Below are 19,854 nucleotides of genomic sequence, written 5' to 3' on the forward strand. Positions count from 1 at the left end.
TGCCTGTAACGCTGTGATGTGTATAGGTACAGTATGTATATGAGTATGCCTATTGGTGCCTGTAACGCTGTGATGTGTATAGGTACAGTATGTATATGAGTATGCCTATTGGTGCCTGTAATGCTGTGATGTGTATAGGTACAGTATGTATATGAGTATGCCTATTGGTGCCTGTATCGCTGTGATGTGTTTAGGTACAGTATGTATATGAGTATGCCTATTGCTGTCTCTAATCCAGACCCTAATGGTGTCTAGGGGGGCAGCGTGTGGCTCAGTGGCACTGAGTGTGTAGCTCAGAGGCAGACATCCCTCCTTCATCAGCTTGAGGCCTGAGGTCAGTCTCACCTTCTGTGTCATATTTTGGTTTTATTTTATCTGTATCCATTCCTCACTGGAATACCAGGGTCTCTCTCTGCTGTGCTTTCCTTACAACTTTGCTATTTGTTTTTGTAGCACTCAATATATTAGCCCCACAATACAGTTCAGATCTGCTATTCCCAAATTAATTTAATTTTAACATAACTTTTTAAATGTGTTGCTTATTGTACATTTCAATTATTTTTTATTATCTTATTTCTTGTATGCATGTTTCCATGTAATTTTATTTATATACTTTACTGTGAATGGAGAACTTGCTAATCAGTTCTCTCTAGCCTGGAAAGCACTTTGGGTCAATTCCTGTTGATTTTAAATACGCTCTACAAATAAATGACTTGCATATGGCTGCCCTCTAATGGATAAACAAAATTCAGCTACTCAAGTCAATATTAATACATTTAACCTTAGTATGTTTTATGGCATTACTGTGAGGCTTGACTGTATTTCCCTCCTCAATGATCAGTTTAATCTAGCTGGTGAAGCTGAAGGCAGAGATGGAAATTAGTTTAGTCGTGACTTCAGAAGTTACCCTGACAAGGGATTCTGTAAAATCAGAGATAGAGCTGATGGTTGGGCTGGTCATCGCCTGCTCCTTCTGACTGATGTAGGTCTGAATGTAAAGTTTCAAACTGATTAATAGGTATTAATCTGTTTTCTAATGTTCACACAAAAAGAGCTTTTACAATGTGATTCTGCATTTGATTCCTCCTTGACTGGGGGGTAAAGAGAAATAACTAGCAAGAGAGACAGAGAGAAACTTTTCAAAGTTGAACTGATTGTCCAAAGCCTTTTTGTTGTCAAATTTTAAATCATCTATTACTCACTGTAATCCTTTCTATACCCACCTCTGTATGACTTCACAGAGCATCACTGCCAAAGAGTATTCTTAAATAAACTTCAGCTGGTACAAAATGCGGCAGCCAGAGTTCTCACAAACACTAAAAAATTTGATCACATCACCCTAGTCTTGTGGGGAAGATGGTGGCGCAGGAGGTAGTGCTATCGTTCGGCAACTGAAAGGTTGCAGGTTCGAGCCCTGGTTCCTCCTGACCCCATCAAAGTGTCCTTGAGCAAGACACTGAACCCCAAATTGCTCCCGGTGTGCAGGTTGGCACCTTGCATGGCAGCCTCTGCCACCGGTGTATGAATGTGTGTATGGATGGGTGAATGTGAGGCATAAATTGTAAAGTGCTTTGAGTACTCGTAAGAGTAGAAAAGCGCTATATAAATGCATTCCATTTACCAACAAAATAAGAGGGTTGCAGGTGAAAAAATTGAATGTAAAATTTGACAATTCAGGTTTTCAGCACCATGGACAGCAGCCTACTGTTGCTTAAAAGGCATTATTATGCTCACTTTCAGTTTATAATTTTATATTTATGATCTACTAGAATAGAGTATGCATGCTTCAGTGTTCAAAAAGCACATATTGTTTTCTCATAATGCACATCTCTATTCACCCTCTGTCTAATCCCTCCCCCAATGAGTCCAGTGTGGTTTGATTGGTCGGTTTACCCTTCATTCCCCTGTCTTTCAGTCTGCAGACAGATCCTTGCAGGTAGGCAGACAATAAGGATTGTGTTATGAGGTGACCTCATCATGTCATGGAAGTAAGGGCTGGAATTACAATGAGGTGTTTTAGGCAGATGAGAGATGAGTGGTTTCTGTGCTGAGAGTTACTCCCTTTGCTATGTACTTTGCATCTAAAGACTTTGCAGACCGTTTACATGCAGCTGAAGCCATGTAACACACTAATAGAAAGGGAAAAGCATAATAGGTCCCATTTACTGAGTGTTACAGCAATATGCAATATATTATTTTATATATAAATTTCTTTTGATGTTGACCAGAAGTTATGTGATACCTCCCCCCCCAACTTATCAGATAAGTAAGAGCTGCTGTCAGCTGAGACAAGCTGGTGTGATTCGTTTCAATTCAATATTATTCGTGTCGCGCATTTTCACAACATTACATTGTCTCAAAGCACTTTACCTTATCCCTGCCCAAAGCCCACAGAGAGCAAGCCAGTGGCAAGGAAAATCTCCCTAGAAGGAAGAAACCTTGGGAGGAACCAGATTCAAAGGGGAAGTCCATCCTGCAAGTGCTGGCAGAGGAAGTGATATGAGCAAAATGGCAAAGTCCCAGTTCACACTGTCCATATTTTAAGATTAAAATGAGTAAAAAGTGGGCGGTCCTGATTTCGTGTCTTACATCACACTGCAAGATGGTCACTGATTGGTGGGCTCTGAGAGGAAGCTGTGATCTGAAAACCACAAACCATTTACATTTCATTTTGAAATATTTAAAAAATATTAATTCAATCAGAATATTTATTAAATAAAAATAATTACGAAAATACATTAAATATATATTTAAGAATTAATAAGCAACGCAATAAGACTTTTACTTTCACTAATTAATAAACCAATATTAAACTTTGACCAGCAGGTGGCAGCAAAGCACGTGTGAAGAAGAGGCCATCAGCGGTACAAAGCACTGGCTGTACAGGTTCCAACACTGCAGACAAACCTCCCTGTTTAACTGACTCCTATGGTATGACTAGACAGATTGAGCAGGGCCGCATGAGAGAGGTCTCACTGCAGTTAGTGTAACCATTTATTTTACAACTCATCTGTCTCATTCTGCTTCATAAAGGTCACACCCCACTTCCAGCTTCCTCTGACGCAAGGAGATTCGTGCACAAATGGCTACAGCTTAAACTGAAACAATAATGATATATAAAAAGACATTTCATACAAACACAGCATAACCTTGCTGATAAAGCCTTGCGGTTTGTGCATTTATTTACACTAATAGTGGGTGTATGCTAATTATATTAACAGGATTAATAAGCGTGTATACTTAATCAGAATTCCCTAAGACCCGTGCTTTGTATCGGCCCCTCCCATTTTGACAACAACAAACTACATGTCACTGCAGGGCTTTAGAGACTAACTACTCCAATAATTGCGTAGTGATATTGAAGATAGTCATCGACTACGCCCACTAATCATGGCAGCCTTAATACATATATCAACAAAAGTTTTAATACGTATTGTCTCTGTTTACGTGATAACGAAGACCTAAATATATATTTGCTTTAAATATGTGACTCATGTTACAGAAAATATAAGTAAACCATGAGGACAGAAAAGTCACGGAATAACAGGAATGACCGACATATAGTGCCAAACAGACAAGGTGCAAAGACTGTACTCATAGTACAAACAAAGTAAACGTAGTGCACTATGTAGGGTAAGTTGTACATTTGTTTGCACTTTGCAGCTTACCTTGCGTTGACTCTTTGTAGTACGGTCCCCACGACGGTGGTGGAAATATAAGGGGCTGGTTATCAGAGGGCATGGATTTTGTGGCAGTTTCTATATTGGCGTTGCTGGTGGAGGGAGCTGCATTTGAGGGTTTGTATTCAGCAATGGCTTGAATGCCCTGTGTATTAAGGCGAACTCGCGGACGATTACATCTCTCACACAGCATAGAATTAATAAGACTTGTTCACTGTCCTCCAGTTACTGTAATATTCTGGGAAGTTGTGATTGTTCAACTCCACTGCGCACAGTTAGGAGCAACTCCAACTCCACCTAGCAAACATACGTACGAGGTGATTGAGGTATGGAATGATTCTGACCCTGTATGGACGAATCATCCCCAAATTCTATTGCGTCCATGATTCACCCATATCATTGTGCCAAGGTTGAGCAGCACAACATGTTTTTCTAAGCCTCAGATCACAAGACCAGAGGATAGTGAGGATAGCTGAGAAGATCATTAGAGTCTCTCTTCCCTCCGTCATGGACATTCACATCACACGCTCCATCCGCAAAGCCACCAACATTGTGGATGACCCCACCCACCCCTCACATTATCTTTTCACCCTCCTAGCGTCTGGAAAAGCATTCAGGCCTTCACACCCAGACTCAGAAACATGGAGTCAGACTACTGAACTCTCAGGGACTGATCTGATACCACACACACACACACACAAACAGGTCTGTAATTATATCTTCGTGGGGACTCACCATTCATTTCTATGGGGAAAACTGTAATCCCAACATGACAACCTTAACCTCTACCCAGCCCTAACCTTAACCATAAGTAACCAAACCAAATACAAGACTTCTGGCATCTTTAGTTTTTTATTGTATTGACAGATCTTTGTGGGGACCTGAAAAATACCCCCAAAGCATCAAAATAACAGGTTTTTATCACATTGCGGGGGACATTTGGTCCCCACCATGTAATATAAACCTAATCCACACACACAAACAGACACACACACACACATGTGCGTGCACACACACACACACAGATTAGGTATCTGAGTCTTTGTGGGGATTCTCCATTCATTTTTATGGGCATAACCCCAATCCTAACTATGGCAATCTTAATCCTTAATCCCTACAGTAGTAAGCAAGAAGTAACAGTAAGTAACCAAACAAAATACAAGACTTTTGGAATTATTATTCCTTTGATTGCATTCACAGAATTTTATAAAACTGAGTCAGTTTTTTCTTTTGGGGACCAAAAACATGTCCCTACAAAGTCAAATTAACGTGTTTTTATAACACTGTGGGGACATTTGGTCCCCACAACATAATATATACATGACCACCCACCCAAACACACATAGACACACACACACACACACACACACAGAGACTGGCTTACCTATATAATCTATAGATTCTTGAATGAAATATCTGCAAAGCAGCTATTATGGCATGGCCTTAGGTTTGAACATGCAGTTTTTAAGGACACTGCACTAACTATAAACGAAACACTGCACTAATTCTAAAATGGTTTTATGTGAACTTTATTTAACATAGAATAAAAAAGAAATCAAACCAAAATTTAGTCTCTCGAAAAACTTGTATATGACATATCTTCGAAATTTAAAATACCAGGATACAGAATTTGAATAACAAGAACTATAGTCTTCCTTCTCAAAAGCGTGAACAACTATCTGAAGACCTACTAGTTCCTGAATTGTTGATGTTGCCTATGAAATTCGCTGAGAGTTGACGTCGCCCTACCAAAGTCGCAAAAATGCTAATTGCGTCAACCAGCTATGGAAATACAGCGGCGGTACACCCCCAATACAGTGGTATTACGCATTACCGTAATGCTGCCTAGCAAAAACATAATGTCATAAAAAAAATTACAGACAGACATTATAGACAGAGCTGCGTGGTTTCCTATTGACAAGTAGATATATGATTTGGGGACTGAAAGGCGGCTAGATATCCAATCACGCCCAGCTACAGTAAGCACAAACTGAAGATACTACTCCTGATTGGACTAGCTTCAAATTCGTCCCGCCCTGACAAAAAATTCTTTGTTTTCATTCGTTGAACATAATGTCAATACATATCTTCATACTATTCGACCAATTAAAACTCTCGGTGGTTTCCATAGAAACAAAATAATTGCAGTTTAAAGACAAACTTTCTGACAGAGAGATGGCGCAGAGGTGAGCAGCATCTCTTCTTATGTTTCTTGCTATTTCTTCAGATTATGTTTTGTTAGCATATTTAATTCTATATTTATTTTTATGTCCTGATATAGTACATGCAAATTTTGCGGCACAATATCGTTGAAATATATATATAATTAGTTGTTTAAACTGTAGATGCTGTGGCCATTATTCTAAATATGGTTGTTTACATTTAAATGGTAAGAGAATATATTTGTGTTAAACTTAAAAACAATAAGTCTTATGGTTGATATGATTGGTTATACTCATCCGGCCTGTGATAATGCATTTCATCTGAAGATGTTATTCTGAAAAGATCGCCTATACGTTTACTTTTTAAATGTCCCATGTTCTTGAAGTAAGATTAACTTTTTGCTAGGTTCGGTATCATGGTGATGTTATAGCGTATCGAAGCAGCGTCATAATTTCGCAAGCTTTACTGTATTGTGAAGCAGTTTTAGCAATTCGGTCGTTACTGCCGGAGTAGCCTCGACGCCACGAGCAGCTAATGAAGGCTCCATCTCTTTCCATAGGCATTCTTGATGAATAGCATTTAGGAAAGAAGTTGAAAAAATACCGTGCCTAGTTTGGCTTTGCGAGTATCACATATGGCTAGTTAATTATTAGTTCTTATTTATTCACCAGAATGAGAATTGCGAGAGCTGTTTCCTGGACCAACGACCAGTACTGGGGAGCCTGGGACCTGTGGGACGAGGTGATCGACTGGGGAGATAAGGAAGGTTTGGAGGAGTACTCACCAGCGACACCCCCCACTGTCCAGACTGGGGAGGTTATGGGGGGACTGGGAGGTGTGACTGACTGGTGTAAGGGAGGGGAGGGTATGAGCATGAAAGGCTCTGAGACTCTTCAGAGCAATTACGGCCTGACATCTGAAGAGTGGGAAATTTATAAGACGTACTACCTTCAGAAAAAGAAGAAGGTCAGGAAGAATAGGAGCACTCAGGGGATAGATGAGGTAAAGGGTGCGATTAGTGGGGAAAAGGTGGAGCTGGCAGAGAGGGAAAAACATGTGGGGGTGACCTCCAGTGTACAGGTGGAGGCCGCAGACCTGAATGTAGGCATTAATAAAATGCAAAATGGAAGCAAGGGGAAGCAAGGTGAGGTGGGGGTGAATGTGAAGGTGGTTAAGGTGGAGGGGGGGATAATTTCCCTGAAGGCAGAGGATACGAAAGGAAATGTGAAGGTGGAGGCTGTGCAAGTCCAAGTGTGTGAGTTTGGGCTTGCAGAAGTAAATTCTGGGAGTGTAAATGTTGAGATTGTGGGGGTAGAAGTAGGGGAGGTAATTATTGAGGGTGCGGACATGGTGAGTGATGTAACCATATTGGAAATTATAGTAAATGATGTACTAGTTGAGATTATAAATAGAGAAGGAGGTCAGGAGGAAACTGGCGGTGTAGAGATAGATGTGGGTCAGGTAGAGATAGAAGAGGTAGAAGTGGTGGGGAATTAATATAAAAGTTGAGCGTGTAGAGCTCATTACATAGAGAAGAGCCAAAATACGAAAAAGATGAAGTTGTGGTTCTGCTGCTGCTGTTTAGGAAACATTAAATAATTGAAACAGTATCTAAGATAATAAATCAAGTATGATAAATTTTGAGATATGTGGAATGTTTCATAATAATGTTTAACGTTTATTAAGAAAAAAATGTATATTTCTAAGTAGATTTGTAAACTGCTCTTTAAAGTATTAATTTTCAGAATTCCAGAATTTCCAAAATCTCCAGGTAATTTAATTTGATTTCATTTTGTTTAAACTGCACACACATAAAAATGATTAGCCCTGTTATGTATTTGTGTTTTATTTATTGTTTATTTATTAAGCACCCTATCCCTCATGGATGGCATGTTGTACAGGTCACCTGTGTTCCCATAAACTTTAACTTGTCTTGCAGTCTTGTTCCCCCCACACCCTCTGCTTTTTCCCTTCCTCTGTTTCTATCTTCACTCCAGGTCCAAGACGTTTCCAGCCCACTGTCCTTGGGAAAAGCCACCATCCGTGGCCACCGCTCCGGTTTCTCTGGTTCCTGTTCCTGCCCCCGTCCATGTCCTTGCCCTGCAGGTTCCCCTTCACCCTCAGGTCCCAGGCTTGTGGTACCGACGGTGTCCCTCCCCGCCCTATGGTCCCGACAGCGCCCCACTGCCTTACCATCCTGGCGATGCCCACAGTGCCTCTCGGCCCCAACCCTGCCTTCCCCTTGGCTCGATCTGGCCCTACTGGCCTCCCGAGACCCAGCAGGGGCTCGTGTCCCAGGGTCAACGCCCTGCTTTCTGGGGACCAGCAGACCCCCTAGCTCAGTCCTGTCCCCTCCTGCCTCAGATAAGTTTTTGCCCCAAGGTCCTGTCCCACCTTTGTTCTCCCAAAGCCCATTTCCAGCTCACCCTGTAGCGCCCCCATGTTTGTTCGCTTACCCTGCCTCAGTTCCTGCCCCAGTGCCCTGTCCCACCTTGACTCCTCCTGGGCCCATGGTTCTCCCTTGTCTGTCTGTTCTTCAGCTGTCCACCCTGTGTTAGTCTGTGTGTCAGTTGTGCCCTGCGTTCCCTGTCTTTTCTGGTTTCTTGCCCGTGTTTGGTTCCTGTTAGTGCGGTGCCCCTGTCTGAGCATCATGTTTGCCCTGCTGTGTACCCAGTGTGTCTCTATGGTGTTCTGTTGTGTTTTCGTCTTGGTCCTAGTTCTCTCTTACCCGATCGTGATCCATTTCTTTACTCCTGCGTGGTCTTGTCCTGTCGGGTCAGCAGTCCATATGGCCCTTTGCCCCGCTTGTGTCCTCTATCTGGCCCCGTTAACGGCCGTTCTCGTCTTCCCCGGCTCCTGTAATCCACACGAAATGTTTCTTGTCCCGTGTTATCACTCGTCTGTGGACCTGTCCTGCTGTGTGATGTACGTTCTATCATCCTGGTTGTCCCTAGTCTGTCCCCAGTTCTCCTAGTGGTGTCCCATCTTGCCCCCAGAGTGCCCTGTGCTGGTGTTGCCCCTGCCTATCCTGGTCTGTCTCGTCCCCTAATGGTGTTCGGTCTCTGCGCCCTTGTCCCGCAGCAGTGCCCATCTGGTGTCTTGTCCTGCCCTCTTCCACTGTGTCTCCCATCTTAGTGTACGTATAGCCTGCTGTCTTCCCCGCTGTCCCATCTGCTCCCTCACATGTCCTGTAAAAAGTGTCCTTCAGTCCTGCGATCCTCAGTCCAGTCATTGATGTTGCTGCCTGCATGTGCTCCCCAGTGTGTCCTGTGTCTAGTGTTCTTGCCTGATCCTCCCTACCCTGTTTGGACCCCTTGTGGTCTGTTTCCTTTGCCCTTCCTGTAGTGTAGTTTTCTTTAATAAAGCCCCTTTTGCTTTTCCTCCATGCCTGTCTTAGCCTCTGTCCTTGCCCTCGACGTGACACCATTACAGTGTGACCAGGTAAATGCTGCTAGCTGGACACCATACTATTGTAAATGCTGCTGAAGGCTTACCTCAGTTTATCATTATTGTCATCGTCTTGAGAACAGCAGCAAAAAGTGGGAAAATGATTAAAAAGTAAAGAACACTGTTCTTCTTAAGGTAAAGTCATTATTGGAACTGAAATTAGAATAATGAAATACATTCAACAGAATGGTTGTCCATCCATCCATCTTCTGAAACTACTTTATCCCAACCAAGGTCACAGGGAGTCTATCCCAGGAACAATGGGCACAGACAGGGACCAACCCTGGGCAGTTGCCAACACACCTCAGGGCACACGCACACACAACTACAGGGCCAGTTTAGACTAATCAATCAACCTATCCTGCACATTTTTGGACCGTGGGAGGAAACTGGAGCCCCCAGTGAAAACTCACACGAACAGCGTGCAAACTCTACACAGATAGGACCCAGGACCAGACCCAGGACCTTCTCGCTGTGAGGCAGCAGCACTAACCACCGCGCCACCCTGTTGAAATGGTCGTTTGTAAAATAATACATTCAGGTTATGTTATTGTAGATCTGGAACGTGGTGTTAAAATATAGTGGTGAACTTAAGACTGCCCATTCAGTATCGCTGTTCTCCTAATGTTAGACACAACAATTTATATTAAATATTTTATATAAGACATCCGGAGGCTGCAGGGCATCGTCCAAGCAGCAGAGAAGCTCATTGGCTGCAGCCTCAACCTCAGTGATTCACTATCTGCCCCAAGAACAAAAAGGCGACCTGGCGAGATCATGCCGACCCCTCCCACCTCAGCCATAATCTCTTCCAAATTTTCTTTTATTCCCCTCAAAACTGCATTGTGGAAAAAAGGGATGAGTACAGATTGGGCAGCAACAAATATTTAACAGACATGGTGACAATGAGTGACTTTGCTATACAGCAGAGGGACAGTGTTTGCTGGAAATTTGGGCTGACAAGAGTATCCAGGAAAAACTTGATGCAACTCACAAAAACTCAAAAAAAAAAAAATATTTGGTAAAATATGGGTCTATCTTCTTATATGTGTAGCACGAATAAATAAAAATGCCTGTGTGGCATACTAGCATGGCTCTATATGATGGCCATGTGTCTGCGTGCCCAAAATGACTCCAAATCAGCCATAAAATTAGGACAGTAATCATGAGCTCCATTGTGCTGTGCAATAGCACTTTTCTTCCTTCATTTTTTTCAAAACAAAACATTGCACAGTGATGATGAAAGCATGCTCAGACCTGGAACGTTAAGCGCAATGTGGGCACAGGCGAGTTGGGGAGTGTGGAGGGGGGAACAATCATGCTCAGGCATGATATAAGGCAACCGGGCCAAATGTGAGTACACCCTAACACTGACCATTTGTCAGGCTGAGCTCTACCTGGGAGGGTCCTGGAGCAGCTACTGGAAGAGGTGGTGCAACTCTACTCACCTCATCCACCTGACAGACAACCTCAGTGCCTCAATACCTACACTGGAAGAGCAGCGTGCAAGGGAACAGCAGGCCATGAGATACAGACACCATCACGAACGGCTACATAGCCAAAGACTCCACTCGCTCACAGAGAGCGTCGCTTGTGATGAAACCCAGGGCTTCATGACGAAGCATTTGTGTTATTTGTGATTATAGCATTATGTGATGTTTCCTCTGTTTATGTTAAAGTTCAGTGGTCAGTTTAACAGATAAACCACACACAGTTCCTTAATAACTATATTTTATTCTTCAAAACAAATATAAAAATGATTATGAAAAAATATATATTCTGTGAGCTTGCTGGAAAACAGTTTGTCCAGCATGAGCCAGCCTCATCCAGAGGGCTACTCTCCTGCTGTCAGTCATCCATTGCCATGTCAGAGCCAGCCTCGTCCTGAGGGCTGCTCTCCTGCTGTCCGTCATCCATTGCCATGTCTGAGGCAGCCTCATCCAGAGGGCTGCTCTCCTGCTGTCTGTCACCTTTTTCCAGCATGAGCCAGCCTCATCTAGAGGGCTGCTCTCCTGCTGTCCGTCATCCATTGCCATGTCTGAGCCTGCCTCGTCCAGAGGGCTGCTCTCCTGCTGTCCATCATCTAGTTCCAGGTCTGAGCCAGCCTCGTCCAGAGGGCTGCTCTCCTGCTGTCCGTCGTCTAGTTCCAGGTCTGAGCCAGCCTCGTCCAGAGGGCTGCTCTCCTGCTGTCCGTCGTCTAGTTCCAGGTCTGAGCCAGCCTCGTCCAGAGGGCTGCTCTCCTGCTGTCCGTCGTCTAGTTCCAGGTCTGAGCCAGCCTCGTCCAGAGGGCTGCTCTCCTGCTGTCTGTCATCCATTGCCATGTCTGAGCCTGCCTCGTCCAGAGGGCTGCTCTCCTGCTGTCCGTCGTCTAGTTCCAGGTCTGAGCCAGCCTCGTCCAGAGGGCTGCTCTCCTGCTGTCTGTCATCCATTGCCATGTCTGAGCCTGCCTCGTCCAGAGGGCTGCTCTCCTGCTTTCTGTCATCCATTGCCATGTCTGAGCCAGCCTTGTCAAGTGGGCTGCTCTCCTGCTGTACGTTACCATCTTGTTTGGCAGCAGGGCAATCACTAGCCATCTCAATGCCGCCTTCAGCCATGGTAGCAGTGTCTGTATCTCTTGGCGTAGTCCTCCTCAGCTTCTTCCAGAACCTGAGAAGAGTGCCTTTCTTTTTTGGGCCCTGAACATTTTTTTGTTTAGGGCCCTGCACCTTTGTGCAACTTAAACCCATAATGAAATTATGCAAACGATATAGCTTAGATTCTCTTTCACCAGTGCTTCCTTTGAGAGAGTCTCTAAGAATGAAATGTGAAGGTGCAATTGCTTCTTATATAGAAAAATCTTCCTTCGATGACATCACTGACCAGTTCCGGAATTCTGTTCTGTTGACATCACAGAGGGCCCTCCATATAAGGCATTTGTCATTTCATTGTTTATACCAGTATAGGGTATGCTGATTGATTAAAAAAATAATATAAAATTATTATTTAAAAAAAAAATACCTGTGTGTTTAGAAAAATAATACCTGTGTGCGTGTGTGTGTTTTCCCTTATCCTACCAATACTATCCACATTATTACTTAAAAGCTTGTTTGACATCCTTTAATGCTGGTAGTTTTCAGTAACTTCAATTAAACATGAATTGTGTTAATATGATGAAACTAATATGGGGTCATTTTGACCCCAATATAATATAATTGAAATTATCACATGGTCATTTAAACTTCAACACTTTTAAGTATGTATTGACTTGAAAGTAGGGTGTCATGGAGGCTTAGCTGGTGGCCCTGTTGTCTGTCACCGATGGGTTTGGGGCTTTGAATCTCATCACTCCTTGGCAGGGGTGCCGTAATGGCAGGGGAAAGTTACAATGATTCCAAGGGCCCCTGAATGACAGGCGGCCTAAAAAATTGGGAGAATAGCTGGATTGGTCTGGACTGGGGGGCCCAATATGATATGCCTTCATGGGGCCCACAATCTCTAGCAATGCCCCTGCTGCTCGGTGTATGCATGAATGTTTTCCTGCAGACATTGTTTAGGCTAATTGGTGCATCTACAATTTCCCATAGTGTATGAGTGTGTGTGTATATGACCTGTGATGGACTAGCATCCTGCCCAGGATGTACCCCAGCCTTGTGCCCTGTGCTGCTTGGCACGAGCCCCAGGTGACTCTGCCCAGTACAAACAAACTGATGGTTGGGTGATTTTTCGGGTCTGGACGGCACAGAGGCTCAGGACACATAAGTTACATCACACCTTTGGGGGCTGGGAGTCAAAGATCACTTTTGCTCTGTGTGTGAGGTTTGCATGTTCTCCTAGTGTTATATGAATTTTCTCTGGATCCTCTGTTTTACTCCCAAGATTGAAAGAGGTGTACTTAGGTAAATTAGTGTCTCTAAATTGGCTTGTGTGTGTGGGCGTGTGTGCGCCCGGTAATGATCTTTGCGGTAATGATGCCGGTCCTTGTTTTTGCTGCTCCAAGCTCTCTCGCAGACAGAACATCATCTTACCGTAGGAACAGCAGTATCTCAAGTTGTTGACGGAGCACATGTGGAAATCTGTGGCTGCTGCATCTGTGTCTTCAAATTTAGTCCTTGATTCTGTGTGATACTTTAAATTAGGACCCTAGAAAACATTAATTGAACAAATAGTTCCATTTATTACAGTAGCATAAGTGGAAATTTGTGTTTTTAAAAGCACTAATCAAACCAGAAATAGCAAACAATGATGCGACATTATGAGGAATAAATTGACATACTCATAAAAAATTGGAATGATAAAAAAAAAAAACACCAGATAGAGTGACAAAAATCCTCTCATTCAAGGCAGTAGGATGAGGGATTTACACACACACACACACACACACACACACATACATATTGTACTGCCATTGTTATGAGATAATCAATTTATTTATTTATTTATTTACTTTATTTTTTACATATTTTGCATATTCACTTGCCAGTGCTTTTAATGTTGATCAGTGTGTGTGTGTCGGTGTCTGTTTGGCTTTGCACAGATCACATTTGTTGATCAAAATGTCCCCAAAGTTTGGTAAAACTCGAAACTTACTTTTGGTTAAGGTTAGAGCTGGGTGGGGGTTATGTGTCCCGTCAATAGGATTAGAGTCTTTTTTCACCCATAGAAATGAATGGAAGGTCCCCATTTAGATAGGTACACCAATATGTGTGTGTGTGTGTCTGCGTGTTTGTGTGTGTGAGCAGGTATACCTTACCTTATCGGGACACAATGTCCCCACAACATGATGATTACCTGTTTTTTTCCCTTATGGGGACCAATTTCCTGGTCCCCATCAGGAAAAACTCAATTTAATAAAAATCTATGACTCCAATGAGAAAAAAAAAATTCAACAACTGTAGTATTTTGCTTGGTTACTTATTTAGCATTTTTCCCATAAAAATGAATGAGCAGTGCCCAAAAACATATGATTACATGACTGTGTGTGTGTGTGTGTGTGTGTGGGACTGCATAGCCTTGGAAAGCCAACCTACTCTCAGGAGAGTCTAAGCCCAACTTTTTCACAGAGTTACTGGTTTAAAATATTCAGAAAAATTGAGGAAGCAAAAACTTCCAAATGGTGAACAATGTGGGAAGCTGTGGGCAGCTAAAACTGTCTGCAGGGGTCCATATATCACAGGAATCATCGGCACGACTCTGGAGCTGTGACATTTTAAAATGAGACCGTTATAGTCCCCCTTTTCTTAAAAAGCATTACGGAAAATCAGATCAGTGAGATTTTAAACAAGAACCCAGTGTCAAAGCTGCGGGAAATCAAAAGCCAGGCCTATGGCCACCGCTGATTGTGAATAGGACTTGGCTTCAGTAGACTTTCAAATATTTCTGCGTTTTTGAAGTTTTTCAAAATTAGTGAAATAGTATTTTATAATATTCTTTTCACTATCAAGTGTGAAGAATACTTCAGTTTGATCCGAAACGGTGAGTACAGTCCAGCTTGAGAAGTAATTCTTTTAGAGAAGCAGATTAATATGGTCAATAATTTTTTGAATATTACTTAAATATACTACGCTTCACTAACTGTATATATTGTGCGTAATTAATATGCAAAATATGAATGGCATATGAAAGGTGTATTGGCTCACTGGATGGCTTCATACCTCCACTCTGCATGTTTGCAGTTTGCACACTCATTTGTGAGGGAGCCTAATTGGGAGAGTCTTCGGTTTAAGACAGGTCATAAACGGCTGCTTGTCTTGTACCCTCAGATTCATAATGGATGTGAAAACGTGCATTGATTTCTTGGAGGAAAGACGAGAGGAGAAACTGAGGGAGATGGTGGATTTTATATTGCATGAATTAGAAGATTTAGAAAATTCAGCTTCTGAGCTGGAAATGGAAATCAAGGGGTTTTTGAGTAAGTGTACAGAAGAGATTGTTGCCATGAGAGAGAAAGAGAAGAAAGACAAGGCAGAGGAAGGAAGTGTGAAAGAAAACGAGAACATGAATGGAAGGATGAGGAGCATGGAGCCTAGGCAAAGGAGAGAGGAGAAGAAGAGGTGTAAAATAGGAGAACAGACAGAGATGGAGAGTGAGGAGGTCCACTCAAAAAAGAGGAAGGGATCAATGGAATTCCCATTGATAGTGACTAGAGGAGGAAAAAATGATGAGGAAGGGGATCAGCATATTGAAGGATGTCGTATTTCTTTATGTGTCACACTAACAAGGACATTTTTATTTCTGCTTTTCAGAGCTCTTCACCCTGGAAGCCATATAAACATGGTGCCTGTGGTTTCTGACCCACCTCCTCAAAGCGACGGCCTCTCTCCTGAGCCCTTAAATGATTTTTGTTTTTTACTTGTATTTAAATATATACATAATAAAACTTGCACCTCTGTGTTCTATGCTTCCTTGCTCACAGCCTTAACACGCTCTAAATAATCCTAAACTATATTTCAATGTTTAATTGGATTCAGCATGAACAGCCTCTACCATCCAGGCGCAAACAAATATGTAAAACATAGTATAGTGTGAACTTCTCCAACTTTCTTGATAAGAAACATGGTTCTTGTGGGAGTAACGCAAGTTTGCTGGGAGTGGTTGACCTAGTGAATAAATATAATGCAACAGCAAATAAATCGATGTGTAATTTACCTACAAAACATTCACTTATGTGCAATCAAACCAAATTAGTCGTAATAATGAAAACAGGCACAGCACTGTAATGTTAACATTACAACACAGAATAAATGGCTTAACGTAACAGGACAATATTAAGATAGCAAAAATGTATACAATAATATATGATGAATAATAAGCCAGCGATTTACTGTATGCTTTTACTTACCCGAGAATACACCAAGATACTTTGCCCACACTTTCCCCTCTACAGTTCATACCACAATGTTTATTATATTTTAGAGTAAAAATAAACAAAATATTAACACAAGCCAGATGCCATCCAAATTTCATCAAATTTTATCAACAAAGTTTAAAAAAACATAACAAAAATGTTAAGTACCCAGACAGAGTGATGGAATGAAATGAATCTGCACGTGGTGAAAGGTCATGTGACTGTATCGCAATAATTATAATATCAGATTAAACAGACAATTATGCAATTATTATTAATCTGAATAACTTTTAGTTTTGCTGATTTCACCATGATATGTTGCTATTTAGTACGGTTAAATGGAGTTTTAAACCCCTCTAAGGTACGAAATGACCCCAAAGAGTGTTTTAGGGTACTGCTTACTACAAAGTGTGCAAGAGTGTGTTCCAAGAGTGAGCAGAGCACTGCATCATGAGTCAAAGATCTGTTCACACCACTGCCTTGTTCTGTTCACATGCAGCTTTTGTTGTAGCTGCCAAATATCTGCACTAGCCCACATTGAAGGATTTGGTAACAGGTGTGGCTTCCCAAGTTATTCTTACCTTGCACCCAATCCCTCACTGTACACTAAGTGGGTATATAAAAATAAACAGATGAGTCTGAAACTCTTGCAGAAAATAATGTTAAAGCATTCATCGGTTTGTGTTTGTATAGTAATGTAAAACCTGTTATTTTGACAATGTGCGGACCACTTTATCAGTCCCCACAAGGGGAAACTAAGTTTTATAAAAATCCATGACTGCAATCAAAAAACTTTTCCTGTAGAAATGACATGAAAGTCCACACAAAGATATGAATACAAATGTGTGTGTGTGTTTTTTATTTCAAATTTCATAAAATGATGCCTTCCTTTGGCAGTATGTTTAAATAATCTGTCCCTTTTCAATAACTGAAGTTCATGCAAAATCCACTGAGAACCACACAGCCCTGTTTGAGCACCTGCCCTTTAGACCGTGTGAGTACCTCACTAGCAGAAGGACATGTAGAGAATGGCAACAAGTAGAAGCTTATGGCATAAAAAGCAAGAGTATATTGGTCGTCCAAGATTAAAGCCATCAGTGCTGCTCCTCAAGCAGTAATAACACTTTACATTAAAGGAGCCCCCCTCTCAACATTTCATTTGGACTATAGACAAATATATTTTAAGAGGTGCTTCTCATTGAATGAAGGTAAAGCTCAGTTTTCAGGGATTTTATTCACAGGCCACACTGAAGGAAGGTGACCCAGCTATATACACCCAGTATGCACTGGGCCACCTGCCTACTGTAGAGCCCTGTCCTTTTGTGCTCTTCCTTCCCGTGCTCAGATGACCTCCTGCCAGAGCAGAGCCCATCACAACCACAACACTTCACTCAGGTGTCCTACTCTGTGTCTGAACTCCAAGAAGCATGGGGACACTTGAGACGGAATGGAAGTCCATCTCACATACTGTAGGCTATTTACAGACACGGGTTCTCCTACCTGCTTGCTGAACCAAGCCAAAGCTAATGTTACCATCTTTTAATCAGCAGGAGTTTTCACCACAAGGGGCGCTAAAAGAACATAGAATGCTTGTGTGGTGCATTTGCTAGTGATTAACACTGCGAGCCATTCACTATTAGTAGAAGTCATAAAATTACGATTTTGCCATCATTTCTGTAATGCAATTCCCAGTAGGCACTTCTCCATAATCTGGACCCAGGATTCATTTTAAAAATGGAATTTAGAAAGCAGCACTTCACTTTGATGTAAATATAGCACTACGTGAATGCTGATTTAATAAACAAGGATGTTGATCAGAAGAGGAACAGAAGGGATAAATAAACTCACCTAGTACTTCAGTATCCCTGTCACTCACATGCAGTCCATTCAGCCAGGGATAATTCTCCTCTTCTATGTCCATTGTTGTCATAAGATCTCTTTCATTCTATCATCTGTATGATCGTGGAGGTCCTCTGTACATGTTTGTGTGCTTTGTTGAATTCCTATTTTTATACATAGTATTCTGTGAAGTGTTTCTCCTTTAATATTATGTACTTCATGTTTGGCATTGGACCACAAACAATTCTGGTATGTTGGTACATAATGGCAGTAAAGTTCTGATTCTGATTATCCTATGAACAGATGAAATATACACTGCTGGTTGTGGGATTACCCCAGGAACAATCAGAATACACATCACAGATCCTGGGATTAGAGATTATCCCATGTAGAGGTAGAATACATATAATGCTTACTGGGATTAGAGATTATCCCATGTAGAGGTAGAATACACATTAGATTAGATTAGATTAGATTAGAGATTATCCCATGAACAGGCAGAATATACATCACAGTACCTAGGTTTACAGATTATGAAAAGGCAGATATAGTGCTGATATATGGGAATCACCGCCAGTAGTGGGTAAAATTAGGACACGCAACAAGTGTACAGAAACAAGTCCTGATTTTCAGAAGCAAAGCGGGGCTCGTGAAGATGCATGACAGTCTGTCTCCTCCCTGTCTTTAATCACTTGAACACCCCTCCCCCACAAACCTGTTTGATGTATGGCTCATTAGAACATGTGACCAGGAGCAGATGGCCAAAGGGTGTCATAATGGGGGAAACGTGACCAAACAAACTGTTCCATATGGATGGTGTGACACGGAGCCAACACTAACATTTCAGCAAAGGCACCTGCTGACCTGTAACTGTTGACCTGTGAGGTTAGTTGACAATCGTCTCATTCAAAGTGGAAGTACATCTCTGCCAGGGTGATCAGGGGTATGGGAAGCCAGGGGACAGAAAGCAACCTGCCTGGGGGGGTGGAGTGGGATGCAGGTAGCATGGGCAGACACACAGAAATCTCACAGCGGCAAACATACAGCTTTCCTGCCCCATTGGAGCATGATGGATTTATTCATTAAAGTTATGCTGCCCGGATCAGTGACAGGAAATTAACAGAGGACAGCCCAGTGATACAGGCTTCTGAACACATAAACTAAATAAACAGTAGTAGAGTGAACCAAGACAGCATATGTGACATGTTTGTATTCACATCTTTGTGGGGACCCTCCATTCAACAGGAGGATTATGAACCAAGGCGGTGTCTTGGACTGTGACAGCACAGTAACAACTCAATGACACAGAATTCTGAACAGACAAACTTTATAAAAAGTAGGATATTCAACTAAGAGAATGAATCACTGTCTGAGACACTAACATCACAATGACATCACAGGCTTCAGATCACACATTAAATAAACATGGATATTCAAGAGAATGAATCACTGTCGGTGACAGCGACAGCACAGTAACATTAGAGGCTTCTGAACACAAGAACCAAATACAGCCTGGAACCTGCACAGTGGGGTGATTTGGGTTTCACTCCAGAAGGCAGATGCGTGCAGGGATGCTAATTCAAATGTTAGCCTGCTTGTCCTCAGCTCAGTGTCGTGCAGCAGGGCTCTGTGAAGGGACCTTATTCTCCAGAGTGGTTTTAAAGGGGACCGTGCTTCAGAAACTGTTCCCACCTGTCATTAAGGGACTGCAATCCTTACAGTCTCAAGCCAGATGCCTGGCAGTTTGTTGGAATTTTTATATTATTTTAATATCAGTTTGTACCTGGGAAGTAATTTGTAAGAAATTTAAAACCAAATAATCAGAATGTCAAACAAATAAAGAAAAGTAGCTAACAAGCTGTTGCTGCTGTTAAACACTCTAGAGATAGACTTATAGATACA

The sequence above is a fragment of the Paramormyrops kingsleyae genome, unplaced genomic scaffold (genome assembly GCF_048594095.1).
Source record: "Paramormyrops kingsleyae isolate MSU_618 unplaced genomic scaffold, PKINGS_0.4 ups28, whole genome shotgun sequence".
In the NCBI taxonomy this organism is placed as follows: Eukaryota; Metazoa; Chordata; class Actinopteri; order Osteoglossiformes; family Mormyridae; genus Paramormyrops; species Paramormyrops kingsleyae.